The sequence below is a fragment of the Papaver somniferum genome, chromosome 7 (assembly GCF_003573695.1).
Source record: "Papaver somniferum cultivar HN1 chromosome 7, ASM357369v1, whole genome shotgun sequence".
In the NCBI taxonomy this organism is placed as follows: Eukaryota; Viridiplantae; Streptophyta; class Magnoliopsida; order Ranunculales; family Papaveraceae; genus Papaver; species Papaver somniferum.
The window spans coordinates 239,321,038-239,345,438 of record NC_039364.1 but is presented as its reverse complement, the minus strand read 5'-3'; the positions used below and the strand labels follow the sequence as shown (position 1 = coordinate 239,345,438).

Below are 24,401 nucleotides of genomic sequence, written 5' to 3'. Positions count from 1 at the left end.
CCATTCAAGAATTATTGTAATCATCATATCAATAAAATGCCTCCCTACGGGATTCCATTCGTGGATGTAAGCATCACCGAACCACGTTCAACTGTTGTCTACTTTATTCATCTTTAATTCGTTTTCTAACCTTAATTAATTTCGCATCATCATCATCATCGCCAATCAATCGTGTTTTGTGCCTAAAAGTAATTTTGGGTACAAACATTGGCGCCGACTAAGGGGATTCGTGTAAAACAATCGTGTTTTTCCATTGAGAAAGGTGCGGAAAAAATCGTGCACGAGTTCGATGCAAAAATCAGCTGAGGAAAAAAAAGGGTTCATGCGAAAGCGTTGTAAATCAGATGAAAAAAAGTGTTACGAAAGATACGAGTTGCGAACCAGTTGAACAAACCGTTACGAAAACAGTTGCAAAGGCGTTGCAGATCCAGAGAACAATAACACTGATAAATGTTGCAGCAAGCAGTACAGGCAGCCCAACTCAACCAACCAACAAACTGGTTCACTTGTTGATCCGGTTCAGATAAACCGTTCGGTTCAGATCCAACCACTCCAACAGCTGGTACAACTCGGTTCAAACTGTTCGGGATCAACCAGTTGCCACAACAACAACTTATGTACAATCAGCAGATGCCACGTTGGCGGCTCATGGGCCACTGCAACATGCTTGATTCAGTCAGCACAATTGCCACATCAGCAGGGTTTTTCCACGTCATCACCAGAGAAGTCGTTCTGTGGCGTATTGCAATGTCACCACATTCGGTGCCACGTTAGCAATTTAGTACAGTCAGGGACTGCCACATCAGTAGCCTTGATCCAGTCACTGCCAACGCTGCAACAACACGAGCGCTTCGTGAAAATATTGTTTTGTCAATAACTTCTTCTTTTTAAGTATGAATTAAGTGAGTTTTGGCTCATTAAACTCATCTTTCCATTCCCTACAACATGGAAGCAAACTTTTTTATGTTCTAGAAAGTGTTATATGCACTTGGGGAAACAACATGATCGAGTTCGAGGTTCGTGGATAGCAACATGATTGAGTTCAAAATTCGTTGGAGTTTTTGCTTGAGATTTGTCAGCAACGTGATCCATTGAAAATATTGCAGATTAGAACTTATTAGACCCTTCATATTTAGTCTTGCATCACATGGAAAACACCTAAAGTCTCACCTTGCACGTGAGCACATAAGTCTTTCTCTTATCGCAAACATAGGAAAGACTTGCACTGATGCAAGCACAAAGTCTCGGCTCGATCACGAATCGAATGCCCAACGTTGGTCCAAAGACTCATATTCAACACAAGCAACAACAAGCCTGCCTGAGCAGAAATTGCTAAAGCCTTATTACGTTGAGAGCAAAAAGCCTGCCATAGCCGCAAACACACTACATTCCACTCAGGACTCAACTAGATCTCAAGCATCACAAGTCTGCCACGTGAAAAGAACTCCGCGTAGCACGTGAAAAATTTTCATTGCAGGTTATCGCAGTTGGGGGCGTGTTTGTAGTATCTCTACAAACGTTTGGGGGCGAGTTACGTCATCAACAGTAGGCGCAGAAAGAATAACAAACTTCTTAACCCCTAATAAGTTGGAGGTTAAGAGGGGGCGATGTTTGTACCGTCTATAAAATAGACGGAGAACCCGCTAATCAAGTCCGTCTAACCTGTGAAAGAAGATTCCAGAAGTTTTCAGAAGCCTTATTGCCCAAGTTGCTTGCATATTACGTTTACATCAGAATTAGGGTTTACATAAACTATATAAATTAATACATGTATCCTAAAGCTTAAGGAAAAATGGAATTTTAGGTTAGCTAACCATTAATGACTTATTGTAATCATCATATCAATAAATCTCTCCCTACGAAATTCCATCCGTGGATGTAGGCATCACTTGCCAAACCACGTTAAATTCTTGTCTCCTTTATTCATCTTTAATTCGTTTCCTAACCCTAATCTCGCATCATCATCATTACCAATCAATCGTGTGTAGTCATAAAAGTAATTTTGGATATAAATAATATTCTTTCCTGCAAACATAATTGATAGACAATACTAAAGTTGCATGACATGATTTCAGTACAGTAGGAGAAGAAGACGGAAGGGGATCAAAGAGTTATAAGTTTGACGAGACTCAAAACCGGTCCGGCTACGATGGAACGGGGCGCATATTCAGTGTACGAGGCCCCTTCTATCTAGATGACACGTCCTTGACAATAACCAACTTTCAGCTAATTTCGGCATGTCCTCTTTTATTTTTAACTTCCCTAAATCCTATTACCAATTTACCCTGCATAAAAAACGAAGTCTTCAAAATACTGTTCAACGGATTACTTTCATATATATCTAAACTCGTTTATTATCTAATTTATATTATATTATACTATATTATGTTTATTAGAGATTTTTTCTCTAAACAGTTCATCCTAGACAGATCCTCCTTAATCTAGATTACTTACTGAAACAGATGACGTGGGATACCATTTTTTTTCTTCCAGAAACAAACCTAAGCTTATTCAGAAGAGGTAAGTCATTAATTTACTTCATTTCCCTTATTTGTGTGTTTAATGAGCTTTGGGTGGAGTCGTGGTTATACAGGGAGGTTAGAGGAAGGAGAATTATTTGATGCATATATTGGGCACTTGTGCTTTTCTTGTCTAGAAATTGTGCTTTTCATGCTTGTTTAATGTGCTTACGGTTGTGATCCTATGAAGAGTAATGGTGACACTGGTTTGTGGGATCTTAATTTCATGCCAACTGAAGACTTTGATCAAGACGATTTGCATCCTAATGATAATGGATTGTTAGAGTCAGAATCAAATAAGGACAATAATGATAGTAGTGATGAAGATGATGAAAATTTAGTACCTGATGGGGATTATACAATTAGTGATCCAAGTGATGATGTGCCAAAACTTGGAATGACATTTGAATCAGACGATAAGTTTTTTGAATTTTACAATGAGTATGCCAGAAAGAAGGGCTTTAGTGTTCGCAAGGGTCATGTCAAGCGATCAAGTAATGGTCAAATTCAAGTAATGGATTTTTCGGTGACGTTGTTTGTTTTGACACAACTTGCATTGTAAAGCGACATCTAGATGCTTGCGTTGTAAAGCGACATCTAGATACTTGCATTGCAGAGTTGAATGCACAACATGAAAAAGTTAGCATGGAGGCAAGAAAACCGACGATCCTGAACAGCAGAAACAAGCAGGTAAATCAGTGCATATTGAAAAGAGAAACGTTGATGGACAAGTTACCATGCAGGATCCTACGATAAAAAAAGAAGAAGAAAAGGGGAGCCATATACAGAATACTTGTCAGCATTGGATATATGCACGAAGAAAAAAACAAAGAATGCAAAAACGAAAGAAAAATTAGGTAATCATCTTTTCCTAAATACCACTAGTGCTAATAATCTTGAAAATGTTTAACCATATTTGTCTGCCTGGTTTTTCCTAGCTTTGAATTTCTTCTTGTTTTCGTAATATTTCAGGTACAGGGGAAATAATATGGACAAGCAAGAAAGAATGCCAAGTTTTTATTCTTGTTTAAGTCTTGTTCAATTTGCGATTGTGCGCAGCCAGAAATTATCTTTTAGCTTTGTTGTTTTTCATTTGTTGTTTGATAAACTTGCTGAAACATTTCATATATGTTATAGTATTCGTTGTTGCCATTGTCATCTGAGTTAATACTTTTCAGACCTAATTCTAATTTGATTCCAGTGATGAATAAAAGAAATAAAAACTTTTGAATTGCTAGTCTAATTTTATTAAGTCAGTGCAACGAGTAATTTCATTCATATTTTTGTAGTGACATTGTTGCAGTTCCAAATGAATGCATTACTGGTGGAAGAAGCAATTGCATGTACATCGTAATCTTTTCCTTTTTCATAATCCTTAAAAACCCATAAAATACGTTCGAATAAAATTAAGAAAAAACAGGAACATCTTAATTTAGTCGAGTCAAGAAAGGAAAGAATATATTTCTAGAGAAATCAGGGGAATAGATACGGTTTGACTAATTTGAGGGGCAAATCAGTAAGTAAAACAAATAATATTTGAGTCATATTGGGAAACAAATAATTAGCTTAAAGTTGGTTATTGTCAAGGACGTGTCAGCTAGATAGGAGGGGCCTCATAATCTGAATATGCGCCCAGTTCTCATCGTAGCCGGACCGACTCAAAACAGTCAACATAGATCAATCGACAGTCCGTAGTTTTGGCAAATTTAAAAAGTCAGCTAACAATTCACTCACGGTAGGGCTGTCAACGGATAAATATCCGCCGGATATTGGAAAAACCGATAAGGTTAAGGTTAAGGGTTATCGGATATCCGATAACATCCGGCGGATATCAAAAATGCAATCCGATATCGTTAACGTTAAGCTATCGGATATTTATCCGTTAAAATCCGATAGCAGCATTGTTGTTCCTATTGGGATTTCTGATGACGAACCGGAAAGGGAGTGGCCGGGTTATGTTCGACAGAGGGTTTTAGCATCATCAACTCCAGATACAATGAGGACTGTGACACCTGATAGAATTATGCATAAACCACCACCTCTCAGAGAGAATTCAAATCCACAGTCATCGAAGCATCTTTTTTACTTCCACCTCAACCACTACCGATGGTGTTACCATCAACACCTGCACAACCAGTGATGTTTGCTGCTCTTCATGTGTATCAACAAGCTGTGAAACAGCCAAAGCCGAAAGCTAAAGATGCAAATGAAAGAGATATGAGTATTGAGAAGGAGAAATTGGGTGAGATGTTGCAGAATTTACCTCAAGATAGGATGGATCAAGTCTTGCAGATAATTAGAAAGTGAAATGTTGAACTAGATCAAGATAGGGATGAGCTTGATACTGATATTGAAGCTTTTGATGTTGAGACACTTTGGGAGCTTAATGGGTTTGTTGGTAATTACAAGAAGATGCTGAGTAAAATAAGAAAACAAGGTGAGGCTGTTCTACAAATTAAGATAACCCTTAAAATCCAAAATGAAGAAACAAAATCAGAAAATCATACGTTTTACAAATTAAATGACATGGGAACTCAAAATATTTAAAAATAACTCTTTACATGTGTTGTGATCACTTTTAACACACAAGTAGATATTCATTGGAGGGAATCAATAATTGGGACATTAGCCGTAGGATCAAATCAATATTATCCGTTGGATTGAACTATATGGTTGCGGGATTGAGGGACATCATCCATTGGATTAAATAGGATAGAGGCTATAGGTTGTTGGTCGACTGCAATTGTCTGACCACCCAACTTGGCAACTTCCCTATTTGCCATGCCAATCATGTTTGCTTGTATGCCTTTATTTACTCATCCCAAGCCATATTGTATGCCTTTATTTGCTCATCCCAGGCCATAATTACCCGCTTTTCGACTAGTTTTTCCCTATTGACCGGAAAAAGTATGCATATACCCATAGAGTAAAGGGCTTTCGGTTTTTGTCCTTTTCTCATATGGTTTTTGATCTTTTCGACTGTGCACACTCGTTCTACTTGATTTAAAATAGACTTGTGTGTATTATGATTGCTAATTTGTATTTGACTTGCCTAAAAAGGTATGATGTAATATTTGTTTTCTCAATGAGTCATACAAAAATAAAAATTGTTGTATCAAAATGGAATCCGCACCTTTCCACTCTTGTGAGGTATACTCACACATAGCAAGGAACTCCACTATAAAATCATGAACTAACAAACAAACACGAACACATTCGGAAAACCACAAAAGAAAACAAAAACTGATCGTAATCAGAGGTATCGCTGTGCAATCATGAAGAGCAATTTGCATTATTTGAGTAGTAAATTAGGTTCTCTTTGTAGTTGTTCATGCATCAAAGTAGCTTGTCTAGGAAAATCTTTTCATCGTCTCATCCCTTGTCTTTACCGTTACTTGATCTTCAACTTCAAATCATTTTGGTCTCAGTTTTGTTATTTTATGTGTATTTCGATCATGGGTTGTTTAACTTTGGGTTTTCTAAAACCAAGAGCATCAAGTAGTCCTCCGGAGTATCTTGATATGTTCTTTACATCGGTATCTGCTACGACAGTTTCGAGTATGTCGACTGTCGAAATGGAGGTTTTTTCAAATAATCAACTTGTTGTTTTGACCATTTTAATGTTCTTAGGAGGTGAAGTTTTTACTTGTTTTCTTGAACTTCAAGTAGAGAAATCTAAATTGATCACCGAGAGAAATAAAAAGGAAAGAAGTACTAACACTGTTGTTCATGATGATCCACAGCTTGAGTTGGGCGAATTAGAAAGTAATGGATCATATGTTACCGTTAACGACAACGTAATCCGGTCCATAACTCATTATAGCAGCAGTACTAGTGATCACGAGGATTTGAAGTATAATTCCGTCAAGTACTTAGGTTATGTGCTTCTAGGGTACCTCAGCGCGTTTCTAGGTGGTGGTTCTATACTAGTTTATATTTACATGAAATTTGTTCCAAGTGCAAGTGAGGTTCTAGAAGGTAAGGGTATTGATCCCCTAACTTTCTCCGTATTCTCGATCGTTTCATCGTTTGTGAACTGTGGTTATATTCCAACTAATGAAAACATGGTTGTTTTTCGGAAGAATTCCTGTCTCTTATTACTTATAATTCCTCAAGTTCTCTTCGGTAACACTTTGTTCCCGGTATGTTTGAGGTTTGTTTTATGGGTTTTGGGAAGGTTTAGTACTAATGACAAACTACATCACATATTGAAGGTTACTTCAAAAGATGAGATTATTCGACATCCTGCGAAGGAAATACTGATCTCTACTATCAGTTCCTTATATTTTCTTGCAACTGTGCTTGGATTCATACTAGTACAGTTTATACTGTTCTGTTCGTTGGAATGGAATTCGGAAGGATTACATGGAATGAATTCCTATCAAAAATTTGTCGGTGCACTGTTTCAAACTGTTAATTCAAGACATGCGGGGGAGAATATTGTCGATCTTTCCACCATCTCACCGGCCGTTTTGGTGGTATTCGTCGTTATGATGTTAGTATCTCTCAATCCCATCTGTCTTTCATTTTTGTTACGTGTTTTAAACGAGAATCCCTCCGCCCATATTTTGTTTTTGTTACGTGTTTCTAACGAGTACTCCGTCCTTCCACAAGAAATGACATTTTCACTTTCTAATTTTGTGACATACAAAAGGATATTTGGCAAATTCAAAGAGTGTAGTTTCAAGATAATCATTTTTCACAATGGTCTAGCAAAAATAATTACCTCTGGAGTTTCTTAAAATGTGCAAATAATGGAAACGTATACGTAAGAAATGTCTCTATATTAGAGCAAGTCTTGTACCAATAGGACTGACGCTTAAACTTGGATTCCCAGCTATCTTACACTGAAGATAGCTGAGGCAAAAACTTGGATGAAAGCAGTGGAACACATTAAGCTTGTTCATTTTTATAGCTTAAAGTCCACCATAAGACATGTTCTCTTCATACAAGTTTGGTGTTTCAAGTTGGGACCAAAAATCTTTATACTTTAGATATCCAAATCTTTAAAGATTGAGGATCTGATGCTTTTTAATGGTCCAATCCATGGTAAAACTCTACCCAAATACATACTTATTAGGGTTGAATACAAGTCTAAGATTCTATGTTCGGCTCAAAAATATTATATTCTTTTCTCTTTTTCTTATAATTTTTACAGGTACCTTCCACCATACACTTCATTTCTACCTCTCAAGTCAATATCATTGATGAACAACAATCAATGACGGGAAGTTGTGATCGGGAAACGAAGCGACAACCACGAAGAAGAATAGTCGATAACTTGTTATTTTCACAGTTATCTTATTTGGTTATTTTCATAACCATAATTTGCATAATAGAGAGAAAGAAGCTGAAGGATGATCCTCTCAACTACAATGTCTTCAACATCACTATAGAAGTTATCAGGTATACTTTCATATGAACTTTCCACTTAATTACCACTCTGGCTTTGCTTTCAATATTCGGTAGAAAGTAGAGTGCTAACTGCTAACAGTATTTAAGTTGATGATGCGGAAATCAGCACTTAATAACTTTATCGTGGTTTACTTTTTTGATAATCCACCATGAAGAAGGAGAGACATGATGTGATAGTTTATAATACAAGTGAAAAGGCCTGTGAAAGCTTATTCGGAAAACGGGTCATTTGTCCAAATATTTTTAAATCACGATTCAAATGGACGAGTAAAAAATAGTTTGGGTGAAATGGCCAAAAAAAAAATAGCAAGGATGAAACTGGATTCATCCTAGCTTAAATTTAAAAAATAGCAAAGATGAAACTGGATACATCCTGTGTAAATTAAAAATAAGAAAAAATATTTGTAAATGGGCACGATAAAACTGGTTATATCATGCTTTCTAGAATTTGTTAGTTATGTTGTCCTCCCAACAACTTACTTAGTGTCTTCGTACTTAAAAAATGACCTCAACTAGATGTAAAAATGATATAAATCACGTCACATTCATTACAATGGGTTGTGATCTAGAAATGACCTAGATTTAGATTCCTAGTTATTTTATCATTGAAATCGCCCAAGACATTTGAATACGTAACGGGAACGCCACTTTCCATAATAAACCACAACTTACATTGAATTGGCACTCGATCATTTTAAATTGGTCGAGAGCCATGGGTAGAAATTTTGATTGTTTATCACAACGAAACCATATTTGACTTCTTATCTTTTCATCCAAAATTGCTTCTGCAGTGCATATGGAAATGTAGGGTTCACAGCGGGTTACAGTTGTAAACGGCTGCTAATCCCCAATGACCAATGCAAAGATATGATGTACGGATTTGTGGGAAGATGGAGCAACGGAGGAAAAATAATGCTCATAATGGTCATGGTTTTTGGACGACTTAAGAAGTTTAACTTGAAAGGAGGGAGAGCTTGGAAATCAAACTGTTTGGAAAAAGGGTCTTCCATTGTCTCATAGCATGATCAATCTTTTGTTGCACAAAAACTCTTATATTCCGATAAGATTGTGCCGATGTCCTTATACTCCAATAAGATTATGCCGATGTTCTTCACACCCGAGATTTATTTTTTTAATTAAAGAAGTTAAAAATAAAGACTTAGGGCATGTCTCATGTTTGTTTTTATATCATCTCCTCCCTCCAAATAAAGGCTAATCATAAGCTAAATAACAACAGGAACTTTAAAAAAAAATACTAATATGTTTTTTTCTTTTTTTTGCACTACCAAGGAAGTGACCATGGGGTAGTGGTTGAACACTTCTACTCTAACAGTAGCATTAACGAATGCACACTTTGTGGATATTGGTTGGACGCTTCCGGACGCATTATAAATAACACAAAATTGGTCAATTAACCCAATAACAATAATTTTTGGGTGAAAAAGACATGTAAAATTTGATATTGTTCAAATGGATGAGAATGTAAAAAATAGTCAGGATGTAAACAGTTTCATCATACCCATTTTCAAATACTTTTTCTTATTTTTAATTTACATCAGGATGCATCCAGTTTCATCCTCGTTTTTTTTAAAGTTTAAGACATGATGAATCCAGTTTCATTCTTGCTATTTTTTTGTGTCCATTTCACCCATACTAATTTTTACTCGTCCATTAGAACCATGTCTTAAAAATATTTGGTCAAATGACCCATTTTCCGTATAAATAATTCATTTTGATTTGAAAGTCAAAATTGTGGATACAAAATATCATTTCGCTACGAGGAATGATTTGAGAATAGGAATACCTCTGAGAAGATTACACTATGAGAGCATAAGAGTATAGCTCGAGTAATTATCTAAGGTCCACGAATGGAACATGTGTAAAGCATCCAGAAATAATCAACGGTTTAAGAGGGGAGGAAGTTGGTCATTGCTATGGGAAGCAGTAACATCATATAAGAGGTTGAAAGCGACGAGGTTGAAAGCGACGAGTATGCGCACGAGGAAAAGAGATACACGATAAAAAAGATTTGATGCACGAGAGACTATTACATAGGCGCCGAGAAGAATAAAGTCATAAGGAAAGTGTGACTCTTATGCGAGTGAGATTCTGACTTATTACACATCGCGCAAAGTGGAAGATAAGGTTCGCATGAAAGGTATGAGCAGAGTTGGCGAGAAGAAGTTTGACCTATCAAATACCTACCCGATGATAACAACCAACATCACGTAAAGATAGACGAGATTGTAGGCGAAGTAGAAGCCTTTATTAGCTGTAAACTAATATTAAATTAGCTGTCATCCATTATGTAAATGCCTATATAAGGGAAAAGAGAGCAATGTAAAAAGGGTGGTTATTTTGTAGTCTAAATAGTATCTTGGAGAAAAAGTTGTGTGTTGTAAGTTAGGGTTTGTGTAAAGCTTATTCATTAATATCATCATCTTCGTGATAAAATTGTGAGTTTATGTTTAATATGACTTGAATAATTACTAGATATCATCATTAGAGTGTACTGTGGGATTTCCTGCGGTTACATTTTGGCGCTGGGAGAAGGGAGAGAGAAATGGAAAACGAGCGAGCACGTCTCTCCAAGCAGAAGAGAGTATTGATAAATGATAACAATACACTTAATAAAGAAAGGTTCTCGCGAACAATTTCTGGAGATTCAGAGTCTCGAACAAGCAGGAGTTCGACGAGAAAAAGACGAGACCATTGCAGGGAAAGAAGCGAAGAAAGAGATTCTCAAATAAGAGAAAATCGAAGAGAAAATAACAATGAAAGAGATGTACGAAGAGTTGTAGAAACAAGTTTGCGAGAACAAAGAAATTTGCAAAGGGTGATAGAAGAAAGTCGGCGAGGGGAGTTGGAAACGCAAGTGAGTAATCCAGGCGAGTGGAATTTAAGTCATGCGGTATTAAACGAGTTAAGAGATATGTGAGCGATGATGAACAATTCACGAAGTAGTGGAGGTATAATTCAATTGGCTGAGGCAATAGAAGAAGCAAGGCGTTCGCCATTAGCTCTCAATATTTTACCTGCAGAAATTCCTCTGAAGTTTACTTTACCCTCATCCGGCAGTATCTTTAATGAGACAGGAAGTGCAGTTCAACATATTAGATCGCACACTCTTTCGGTATTACAATGGGGACATAATGATGCAGTATTATGCAAGTACTTTCCATCAAGCTTATCAGGGGACGTTTTGGCATAGTTTAATGTTTTACCCAAAGGTTCAATATAGTCATATGGAGATTTTGAGAGCATATTTATTGAAACCTACATTAGCAACAAGTTGTTAAGGCCTGGAATAGAGATATTGTTTACCATAAAGAGAAGACCACGTGAAAGTCTACGAAGCTTGGTCACACGATGGAGAACTATTTGTAGCGAGCTTGTAGGGAGATAATCTGAGGCGAATTTGATTCGTGTTGATTTGTTTGCAACAGATCTGTTATACACACAGATACTCAGGTTAAAAGATACTTTGAAAATGAATGTTCAACGAGAGTATCAATAAGAATACATCGCTTTGCAGGAGAAAAAAAAGGAGATGACGATGCATCCTATCGCGGCGAAGGAAGGTACTTCGAGACTTCTCCCACAAATAACTAATATAGTAGAAAATGTCCCACAATCATACTACAAGGAGCAACACGACAATAAGTCACAAAAGCAAGTAGCAATGTAGAGCAGAGACGGAGAATGGTTTAACAAAAAATATAGAGACAAACGCCACAAAGAAGACAATCAAGGGAGACGGTACAATGATCAGCGAGGGAGGTATAATGAACAGTGAGGAAGGTATAACAATCAACGATTTGGTGAGTGAAGACCAAATGCTCATATGTTCGAGGATGTGAAGCTCCCAAAGCTCAATACACTAATAAATAAAATTGGTGAAGCTGTCATATTATCTGAAGAAATTCCAGTCCCACCAAACATAGGTGTAGAGCCACGTCCAGGCAGACATAGGAATGAATTTTGTGCATATCATAGATTTCATGGGCATACCACTAATAATTGCAGGAACGTGCAGAGAACTATATTGTGAATGATTGAACAAGGGAAACTAGATCATTTTATAGCATCGCCACCATTACCACCACCACCAGTGCATCAAGAGACTAAGCTTCGGGTACAACAACCAGCCCAGGTGGATCGCATTGTAATGGAAAAAGGTACTAAATATCTGCAATGTAATTCCATCATACATTCCGCGAGAAATATTGCAAGCTTTCACGAGAACATCATGAGCAAGGTTCACAAGCGCGATTACGGTGGAAAAGAAATTCATATTGTACAAAAAAATTCACCCCTTGAAGAATGGAAAAGCAGCCTATAGTATTCTTGGCAGAAGAATCTCTGAATGGGGGTGGGTCACACATAGATCCTCTCGCCGTTACTTTAACTATTGGGCAACGTTCAAAATGGGGAGTAGATAGTACCGACAAAAAATCAAAGTGGGCAATAGATAAAATTCTGGTGGACACTGGAAGTTCAGTGGATATACTATTCTATCATACTTTCAAAACCATGGGATATACCTATTCGGAGCTCATTCCTTCAACATACAACATTTATGGATTCAATGGTATAGCTTCGAAACCAAAAGGTGAAATCACGATGAACATTCCAGTTGGGTTATTGGACAACGATGTAACTTTTTGTGTCATGGATGTGGAATCTCCCTACAATGCACTCATCGGAAGACCTTGGGGTCATGGAGTTAAAGAAATGGCATCTACATTCCATCAATGCATTCGCTTCCCAATGCCAAATGGTGTTGGATAAATTGGAGGAGACCCTGCGAAGGCGAAAGTTTGCAATGAGCTTGATATTCGTCAGTATGAAGGGCGAACACAAAAGAAGAAAGACTGGAAAAAAAAGCCGAAAGAAGACAAGAAAGAAGAAGAACTTAAAGTTTATATGATTAAAGAAAATGAGGGAAAGGGTATTCCTAGCGAGATTCCAGAAAAAGAAGGTGAGCCTTATAGAAATAAAAGGAACCAAGTCCCCTCAGAGATCCAGTAATGAACTTCGAGGCAATAGAACCCACTAAACAGTGATGAGGAGTCAATAATAGTAAAAATAAGTACCAAGTTGGAGGAAAAGGAAGATGAGAGGCTGGAAAAGTTTATGCGAGAGTATTATGATGTGTTTGCTTGGAGGATGGATGATATGCCAGGCATAGGTCCATCGGTAGCTTTACATATACTCGGCATCGGTCCTACAACTAAGCCTTTCAAACAGAGAATAAGGAAGGTGGTGACAACATACCATGTGCAAATAGAGGATGAGATCCAAAAGATGATTGAGTCGGGAATTATTAGACCTGTGAAGTACCCAAAATGGATCGCAAACATGGTGATGGTTCCGAAGAAGAATAAGAGAATTAACATCTGTATTGACTTCAGCGATTTGAATAAGGTTTGTCCCAAAGATAGCTTTTCATAACCAGATATACCACAAATGGTGGAATCAACAACAAGATATGACAGACTCTCACTAATGGACGAATATTCAGGGTATAATAAGATACCCTTGGCAGAAGAAGGCAGTTTTACCAATTGATGTTATCATACCAACAACAAAGCGCGAAGCCTGGAACAAAAATTTAAATGCAGACTTGATTTTGGCGAAGTTGGATGATTTAGAAGAGAGCAATAAGACATCTACAACAGGCTGGAAAAATTTAAATAAGACCTAATATAAACAAAAAGGGAGCAATAAGACATCTACAACAGGCTGATAAGACTCCATACAAACAAAGAGGGCAAACAAGACCTCTTCAACAGACAAGTAGGATCTCATTAGGAGGATGTTAAGACCCAAATTTTTTTTTGAAATCTCTACTAAGGAGGCTAGGTACTCAATCTTCGGCGTGCACCCTAGTTCTCACATTATGCAAGAGGCACAACTATGTAAGCCCTTAAACACGCCATATTGGGAAACCCTAAAAATATTTGCACGAGGCGCACTGAGTAAGTCCTGATTGTCGGATACCGTCGGGTTAAACACTTTGAAGAGGATATCTCGCATGGGATGTAGAAATAGACAAGAGCGTCGAGGTACACAGTTCAGCTCTGGGTGCCCTGGGCATCTGGAGCGTCACCTATCATTAATATGTTGGGGGTTCTCTTAATAAGGACAGATATTCAAAGTATGTCGTTTTGGATGTACTTCTCCAAATGTCAGTGGGGAAGCTGATAATATTCTTTGTACCGATCAGTCCCACGAAGATGATGATACTTCTCGTCCTAATCAACCTCGCGAAGATTCTACCATCATGAATGCTGTTTCTCTTTTTTCAGTTGCTAATGTTTGATTTTCCCTTTTGTGAATCTTTGATTCTGAGAACATCTGGGCGCTCCCAAGATTGGGGGGCATACTTTTCTTTTGTGCTAAATTTTGTTTGAATGTCATCTCCTTTGTAACATAATACTTAAGATTTTATATTCACTTTTCAATCTTTTTAATATGCTTCTTCGTCCCGGAAACACTTAAAATGAATTTTAATTCTAATTAACTTTGTAAATGTTTCAAGTTCGATTCAATCAACTTACCTCGCAAGCTCGCATGATTTTGTTTCACATTTTGGGGTATCTACCTCAAATTCTCCTGCCAATTTCGTTTTACAGAAGTTCACTTGTTTTGGGAAGATGCAAATGATTTGGATTGTGGTTTCTAAATATTAAACCTGATATTATAACTTTGAATATGTAAGTTCGATAATTTATGCTAAGATCCATATCTTTTTTCGTTTCTTGACTTTGAATATTAATTTTGTTCGATTGTCATCCCCCGTTGGCAAATCCTTGCTACGATACATATGGTCCCTAAGAAATCCCTTTGGGTGTGATCTCGTAACCATAACCATATCGGCGAAAGCATAAGAGTTCACGAAAAAAAAAAATTGTTGGCAAATCTGGATGGAAGGAACCCAACCCTATTAGTTAGGGGTAAGTTTCCTTGAAGGAGCAGTCAGAGGGAATATAAAGGGACGGAATACTCTTTTAGGGAGCTGAGTGGCTGTAGGATCAGAATCTCGCACATAAGAATATGTTTGTGAAATTATTAACAACACATCGCGAAAACATCGCAGGATGATTTCAGAAACGACATAACAGATGACATCAACTTAAACATGAGAAAAGTGTGATGATCTTGCGAAAATTAGGAATGTTGCGAATGTTACATTTGTAAGCTTGCGAAAATACCGCAAGCCAGATCCGAAATTAGGGGAAATGTTAGCTGTACATTAGCTGTCATCCACTATGTAAACACCTATATAAAGAGAAAGGCAAGAGAAAGAAAGAGGATAGATAATCAGAAAGAGAGACTGATAGACGCATTTATGTGTCTAATATAGCTCATTTGTATATATTGTTAGTACTCGATATTGTACTTATTTGATTATTTTATGTATTTGTAGGTGTTTTTTGGAAAATAATCACTTGCGGCGAATTTGGCTAAAAATGTGGCATTTGGACCTCCGTTGATAACGTACCGGAAGCGCCTCAGAAGTGTACCGGAAGTATCCCAGAAATACCCCGGAGGAACCCCGAAAAAAGTGCGGAAAATGCCCCAGAGGACACTTGCTATACGGATCCTTGATTTTGGATAAGGGGTAACCTAATTACTAAGGGGTGACCCATTTCCAGGCAGCTGCTAAAGGGACACCAGAACTGGATAGGGGGAGGTCTTCTTCAAATTTCAAATACTGGTTTTGGCGGGAAAGGCCATGCATTTCGCTGTTGATTTTTGATCCGATTGTTGGAGCTGTTTTAGGGAGATTAAACACCGGAAATTGATTGGGCTGGACGTGATATGGATATAAAATTCTAGTATGGATGATTTCATGGGCTTAATTGGGCTAGAATATCCGGGAGAAGCAATCAAAGTTAAAACAGAGAGACGTGTCCTGTTGTGCACTTTCAAAGATTTTTGAGAGATTTCTGGAGGAATTTGACGATGGATTAACATGTACATGGTCTTATTCAAGTCTAGGGAAGAGTTTGGTAGCTATTTTATAGCTAACAACACGTGAAAAAGCTCAACAGAAGGGATTATTCTCTCAACAGCGCAGAGAAGAAAAAGTCGGAATTTATACGAGTTATTGGGGATTTGAGGGCTATATAAGAGTGGTTTCAAGTCATAGAAAAGTTTAGAAACCGGGAGGAGAGATTTTAGAGTCCAGGAGAGCCGAGGAGAAGCGATTACAGAGAGTTATTGTTGCTGCTGCTGCTGCTGTTCGAGGAGGAAGAAGAAGACGAAGAACAGACCTGCTAAGGCAGTCGTTCTTCATCAGTCTTAAAACCAGAAACTGTGTCGTTGTTTTACAGCAACAGAAAAGTATCGTTTAATTTTCAGCACTTACCCCTTTGTAACAGTGACGCTGTAACACTTTTACAGCGTTGCTAATTCCTATTTCATCATATAATCATCAATAAAAACACCTATTTTAGCCATGAATTTATCTTGTGAGTGTGTTTTTGGGATGAGGAGCTAAACCCATTAGCCGAGACGACGGAGGAAGCCATTGGTACAAAATTTATTGGTATAATTCTAATTTTTATATTTATTTGCAATATTATTATTTGATTATTTGCACGAATTAAAATTGAATTAATAGTTTTTATTGAGTAATTGTGAATTGACTTGATGAAGCATGCTGGGTTTTAGTAACTTTTGATGTTTTATACTTTTAATTACAATTATTACTTCAAAAACTATTTGAGGCAAATATTAGAATTGATTTTAAAGATAAAATTGCATAAGAACTATTTAGAGTTTACTATTAAAATGGTCATGGTGGAATCCTAGTCTTGGTGTTTTTCTCTAAACTTTGAACTATTTTATTTATTTGCTGTTTAATTTAAATCTAAAAATTTTTTCTTCACAAGTCTGAAAAGACCCTTTTTACCACTACTACTACAATCACTATTTGAAAACCATCAAATTTTTGGCGCCGCCGACGCGGACCTGTGTTTAGTTAGCATTTTTTTTTAGATTTTTTTTTTATTATTTTTGTTCTTCTTTACGTTTTTGGTTTTTTTTTGTTTCCTTGCAGATTTTTGAAGTTGGATCGAAAGACAATTTTGCCAAAGCTTGTGGTGATTTACTTAAAGTTTGGGAGCGAAAAGCAAAGCTAAAGGAGCGAAAGAAGAAGAATTTTATTTATTTATTTTGATAAAAGAGAGAAAAAAAAAAGAGAGACATTTTTTTTGTAATTTTTTTTTTAGACTTTCTTTTCTTTTGTATTTTTTTTTATGGACTTTGGACATTAATTTTGGGACATTTTTATTTTATTTTTAAACCCTACGGAAGGGTACCCTTAAATATAAACTGTTTGCAGGGAAGGACGACGATTACGATATCGTCTCGGCCCCTCGGGTTCGCACACGGCATAGGAGTCGTGGCCCGAGTCGACTTCAGCGGTTCTTCGCCCGTCTGGTACGGGAGGTAAAATTCTAAACACCCGCGAATCTCCTGCAAGCGGGTTACTGGACTCCTTAAGGTGAAATATGCTGAGGACTTGAATATGGACTGTTTTTAAATTCCTAGTAAAGGGCAAGGACTGGACCATATAAGATAAGGGTTCGGATTTCATCACCGCTCCCTTCTTGCCCGCCTTAGGAAAACGAAACCTAAAGCGAACCTAAGCCTAAAATTTGGACTAGAAAGAGACCTATAGGGTATCGAGCTTAACAGGACAATCATTCGAAAAATATTGGTTACTCTTTTAAGCACACCTGAAGTTCTTGACGGTTCTGCGAGTTGAATGCGTGACTGCGCCGCATTGGATCGGTGAGGTTTTGGGTATCAAAGCTCCACTGAGCTTCCCTCGCCTCGATTCAACTTGTTTAACTCGGATTGATTCCAGAGGGGTTTGCTCAAATTGTAACGAATTCCCTTTCGAAGGATTAGAAGCTGGTCTAGAAACAATCTAAGTGGAGCCATCATGCTTGTTGTTTGCTAGAAATCTTTAGGTTTGCTGTGGTAAAGTCGAGTCAGCCTGCTGTGTGATTGCTAGAACCTTCCTGTTAGGTTTTTATTTCTTTTTGAATTCTTTTTAGTGTATGCCCGATTTTGTTAGGGCTTGGAAAAGAGATACTCTAGGTCGATTGATTAGCGAAAAACCTAGTAGTTCTTCTGATTTAAGCAGGGAGCTCGAAGACTCTTCTTTGGAGAGCCCTGTTTTTGGAAACTTCAGTTTTGAGAATTGTCTCTGAGTGACAAAAGTACCCCTAGTACTCCAGTTGTGCCAACGATGGCAACTTTGAAAGATTACATGTTCCCAACTAGGACCAACCGAGCTTCATGCATTAAATTGCCAGCCACTACGGCTAATTTCGAGATAAAACCTAGTATTCTTCAGATGATCCCTATATTCTTAGGAAAAGATGATGAGAACCCTTATTTTCATATTAGGGACTTTGAGGAAATCTGTGGGACAATTAGGATAAAGGACCTTACCGATGAAGTCTTGAAACTTAAGATGTTTCCCTTTTCTTTGAGAGACAAAGCCAAGACCTGGCTTAACAACCTACCGTCTGAATCCATAGAAACATGGCAGGAACTTATCGCTGCCTTCTATATGAAATTCTACCCTAAGCATAAAACTGCAGCTGTTAGGCAGAAAATTAGTGCTAGTGTGCAACAAGAGGGAGAGTCTCTTTATAGGTTTTTAGAGCGATTCAATGATCTCCTATCTCAGTGTCCTCACCATGGATTTGATAATATGAAACTTGTACAGATTATTTATGATGGTTTAGACTATTCGACCAAAGCCATGGTTGAGTCTATGTGCGCTGGTGAGTTCACTAGTAAAAATGCTGATGATGCTTTTACCTTCTTAGGAGCTATCGCTGAAAAATCCCAACAGTGGGAATCTTGTGTTGAACCCCCTAAAAGACTCTTGGTCAATAGAAGTAGCACCAATATGGTAGATACGAGTTTTGCGTCAGATGCTAAGTTTGCTGCTTTGTCCAGAAGGTTAGAAGCTTTAGAAATGGGTCAGTCTAAAAATAGGTCCCTTGTTGAACCTAATAGAGCCTCTCAAGTCTCTAGTTGTGGAATAGAGCCCGATAATTCATTTTGGGAAGGTCAGTTAGTGTTAGTGAAGACAAGCCCATGCTGTCTATAACAACTCTAGGTTTGAGAACCGTCAGAAGTTTGACCCATACTCAGAAACCTACAACCCTGGTTGGAGAAACCATCCTAATTTCTCTTGGTCTAAGGGCCAGAGTCAAGGCCAGTCTAGCAATTCTCAGCCTCCCCCAGGTTTTGGTTTTAAGAACTCTTCAGGTCAAACCCAGTTTCAGAACACTTCCGAGAAAAAGATCTCTACCTTAGAGGAACTCTCACTATGTTAGCAAATAACCATGAAATGCTATCAAAGAACCACATGAGCTTTCAACAAGAAACTAGGCAAGAATTGAAGAATAATTCCCAGAGTCTTGCCAATTAGAACTTCAAGTAGGACAAATAGCTAAGTTTATAAGTGAGAGAGAAATGGAAGGTTCCCTAGTCATACTGATCCTAACCCTAGAGGAGAGAAATCGTACAATCATGTGAATGCTGTCACAACCCTAAGAGTGGAAAGAAAGTTGACAACAAGGTCGCCATGCCTGATAGTGAACATGCTGTAGTTCACCCTGCTGAGCCAGAAAATGAGGAGACTGATAGAGTCTCCAAAGAGACCAATGAGGGTCCTGTTGAGCCTCACTTTGTTCCCAGAGCCCCGTTTCCCCAGCTGCTAGTTCCGACTAAGAGGGAGTCCAACTTTAATGATATATTGGAGGTTTTTAAGCAGGTTAATATCAACCTTCCATTATTAGATGCAATTAGGCAGATTCCCTCTTATGCCAAGTTCCTTAAGGACTTGTGTACGCGAAAGCGTAAGCTCAGTGTCCAGAAGAAAGCCTTCATAGCTAGTCATGTGAGTTCTATTATTCAGAATACCACTACTCCTAAGTATAAAGACCCAGGGTCCCCTACCATTTCTTGTACAATAGGTAAGTACCGTGTTGAGAAAGCGTTGCTTGACTTAGGAGCCAGTGTGAACTTACTGCCATACCATGTGTACCTTAAGCTAGGACTTGGTGAGATGAAACCTACCCAGATAACACTCCAGTTAGCTGATAGGTCCGTTAAAATCCCTCGTGGTGTGATCGAGGATGTTCTTATTGAGGTCGACAAGTTTATTTATCCAGTGGATTTCGTGGTCCTAGATACCCAACCTGTCCCCGACCCAGAGAACCAAATACCTGTGATTTTAGGTCGCCCATTCTTAGCTACGTCTAATGCGATCATAAACTGTCGAAATGGTATTATGAATCTATCTTTTGGTAATATGACTATTGAGCTGAATATTTTTAATGTAAACAAGCTACATTCTGAGCTAGATAGCACATGTATTGAAGAGGTGAACATGATAGGAACCTTAGTTCAGGAGTCATTACCAAACATCGTACCGGAAAATACATTGGAGAGTTGTTTATCCCATTTTAGCCTGGATTTCGACGATGATAGTAACATTGAACAAGTAAATGCTCTGTTGGATTCTGTTCCTATGTTAGATATTGATATATGGAAAGATAGGTTCGAACCATTACTAGCTTCTGAGTCTATCTTAATACCTTATTTAAAAGAGCCTCCTGAGTTGGAGTCTAATTATACATTTTTAGGCCCACCCGAGTCTTTCCCTGTGATTATAGCCTCCGATTTGGATAGTGATCAGGAAAGTAGTCCAGAGACCGTGCTTCAAGAAAATAAGGAAGCCTTAGAGTGGACCATAGAAGATATGAAGCAAGCTGAGGATGAACCACCTGATTATGACTTAGAGAAAGCAATTGACCTTTTTCAAGAACCCGATGGTCTAGAAATTAGGAACATTGTGACTAGTCATTGTAGAGGCACCCAAAATTCTAAGTTTGGGGGTAGAGATTGTCAATTATCCCCAATAGAAGTCCCTAACTTGGGACTCAAGCCTAGTGCATCTGAGGTATCGCTTGAGTGTATTCAGACTCCACAACCTGATCCGCCTGATAATGTCCAGGAGAAAATCCAAATGTTAGAGACCCGTTTTTCGGATGAATCTGTTTGCCGAGACACTCATATGAAGCCCAAGTGGGCACCTCAGATAAATCCAGTTGTCTTGCGAGAAACTTTAGATCAGGTTGTGCTCTATCTGCTCATTTTTCTGATCTTGAGCATTTGTCTCCTATTTGTGGCAGTTCTATTTGGTCTTATGGACCCACAATTATTTCGACTATTGGTATACGACTTTGGAAGGTGAAAATTCTTTTTGAGGTATTTGATGTCTAGCTAATGACTATAAATTTAGCATTTACTGGGAGGCTCCCGCGTTCATGTGATACGGTAATATCCTTCCTTATTTCTTTTCCCTCCAGTGGTAATAGTTTCTCCTTGTTCATGCTTTTATTTTCATCCTTAGAACATTGAGGACAATGTAAGATTTAAGTTTGGGGGTGGGGAAGAAACACTTTTTGTTAGCTTTTAGTTGCAATAAATAAACTCCAGAGCCTAGAAATTTATGCCTATTGAGGATTGCACTAACTAATCTAAGTGGATGGAAGCATTTTGATTGTAGGAGTTTGAGGAACCAATCTGATTAGATGGAAACATCTAAAGAGTCTATTCATAAAAGCACAGAGCTCAGGTGTTAGAAATAACATGATAGTTTCACCATATCTCGTTGAGTCCTTTTCACTTCTATTTTTATTTTATTTTGTTTTTAAACTATGTTTCTCTAAGTGATAGGTGGGGCCCACGATTCAAGTTGTTACCAATGCTAGGGTGAATTAGAGTGATTGAGATACCATAAAAAAAAAAAAAAAGTTGAAAAAAAAAAAAAAAAAAGATGAAAAAAAATGGTAGTTAAAAAAAAAAAAAAAAAAAAAAAAAAAAAAAAAGAAAGAAGAAAGAAATTGAGACCAGACCATTTGACCAAAAGGAATAAATTCAATAAAGTCGACCACTGGTACCCTTGTATATGCCAGTTGTGTTGACCTAGAGTTAGGTTATCGACCACTGGTACCCTTGTATATGCCATGTGTTGATATTAGTCAGACTAGTATCTCAATCCATTAGGATAGGTTCATTTTGGCGGAGGCCTTCAGACAGATATGGGAAACGTCGTTCACTTAGTAAACATCAAAACCATCTATGTTTTCTATATCCATCTTCTTGATCTATCCATGTGATTAGTTTGACTCCGAATATGATGTCCATAGTGCAACTATCTGAGTAGAGCTCTGTCACTTTATATGAATTTTAGTATGCTTGAGTGCAAACTCGTGTACAGCAATTGGAATTTCGCATCAGGGTACTTCTTCCTGTAGTCAATAAGTATGCCAACCAAGGAGATTCTTTAGTGCCTTCCAAGGTTCTGCGTAGATAGCTAAGGTCTGGAGTACAGGTTTTGTGGGTATACCTCTTGTAAGCCCCCCGAGACTATAACTCGGCCACTAGGGCCACCTAGGGGTTTAAAGGCTTATTGCATACGCTAAATGCAATCGACGATGCCTGCGACAGTGAGTTAGGATTTTATTTTGTAGTTTTGATTTGCTCGGGACTAGCAAATAATAAGTTTGGGGGTATTTGATAGACGCATTTATGTGTCTAATATAGCTCATTTGTATATATTGTTAGTACTCGATATTGTACTTATTTGGTTATTTTATGTATTTGTAGGTGTTTTTGGAAAATAATCACTTGCGGCGAATTTGGCTAAAAATGTGGCATTTGGACCTCCGTTGATAACGTACCGGAAGCGCCTCAGAAGTGTACCGGAAGTATCCCAGAAATACCCCGGAGGAACCCCGAAAAAAGTGCGGAAAATGCCCCAGAGGACACTTGCTATACGGATCCTTGATTTTGGATAAGGGGTAACCTAATTACTAAGGGGTGACCCATTTCCAGGCAGCTGCTAAAGGGACACCAGAACTGGATAGGGGGAGGTCTTCTTCAAATTTCAAATACTGGTTTTGGCGGGAAAGGCCATGCATTTCGCTGTTGATTTTTGATCCGATTGTTGGAGCTGTTTTAGGGAGATTAAACACCGGAAATTGATTGGGCTGGACGTGATATGGATATAAAATTCTAGTATGGATGATTTCATGGGCTTAATTGGGCTAGAATATCCGGGAGAAGCAATCAAAGTTAAAACAGAGAGACGTGTCCTGTTGTGCACTTTCAAAGATTTTTGAGAGATTTCTGGAGGAATTTGACGATGGATTAACATGTACATGGTCTTATTCAAGTCTAGGGAAGAGTTTGGTAGCTATTTTATAGCTAACAACACGTGAAAAAGCTCAACAGAAGGGATTATTCTCTCAACAGCGCAGAGAAGAAAAAGTCGGAATTTATACGAGTTATTGGGATTTGAGGGCTATATAAGAGTGGTTTCAAGTCATAGAAAAGTTTAGAAACCGGAGGAGAGAGTTTAGAGTCCAGGAGAGCCGAGGAGAAGCGATTACAGAGAGTTATTGTTGCTGCTGCTGCTGCTGTTCGAGGAGGAAGAAGAAGACGAAGAACAGACCTGCTAAGGCAGTCGTTCTTCATCAGTCTTAAAACCAGAAACTGTGTCGTTGTTTTACAGCAACAGAAAAGTATCGTTTAATTTTCAGCACTTACCCCTTTGTAACAGTGACGCTGTAACACTTTTACAGCGTTGCTAATTCCTATTTCATCATATAATCATCAATAAAAACACCTATTTTAGCCATGAATTTATCTTGTGAGTGTGTTTTTGGGATGAGGAGCTAAACCCATTAGCCGAGACGACGGAGGAAGCCATTGGTACAAAATTTATTGGTATAATTCTAATTTTTATATTTATTTGCAATATTATTATTTGATTATTTGCACGAATTAAAATTGAATTAATAGTTTTTATTGAGTAATTGTGAATTGACTTGATGAAGCATGCTGGGTTTTAGTAACTTTTGATGTTTTATACTTTTTAATTACAATTATTACTTCAAAAACTTATTTGAGGCAAATATTAGAATTGATTTTAAAGATAAAATTGCATAAGAACTATTTAGAGTTTACTATTAAAATGGTCATTGGTGGAATCCTAGTCTTGGTGTTTTTCTCCAAAACTTTGAATTATTTTATTTAGTTGCCTGTTAATTTAAATCTAGAAATTTTGTTACCTTCACAAGTCTGAAAAGACCCCTTTTTACCACTACTACTACAATCACTATTTGAAAAACCATCAGAGACACACTTTAAGAGAGGATACATTCTGTAGAGAGAGAAAGTAGAATTGGTTGTATTATTCTTATCTCCTTCTTCTTCCTCCTTCAAGAACCTAGAGCTCCAAATACTCATTAATGGAGTCTCCATGTGATCAAGATGTAATTACAAATAATCATAGTAAAACCTAACCCCGTGGATGTATATCAAATTGTTCGAACCACGTAAACCTTGTGTCTC

The 24,401-nt window shown here is 37.7% G+C and overlaps 1 pseudogene; it reads left to right on the top strand.

The window, feature by feature from the left end:
* Positions 1–5,745: 5,745 nt before the first annotated feature.
* LOC113293554 lies at positions 5,746–9,111 on the top strand (annotated as a pseudogene).
* Positions 9,112–24,401: the final 15,290 nt, after the last annotated feature.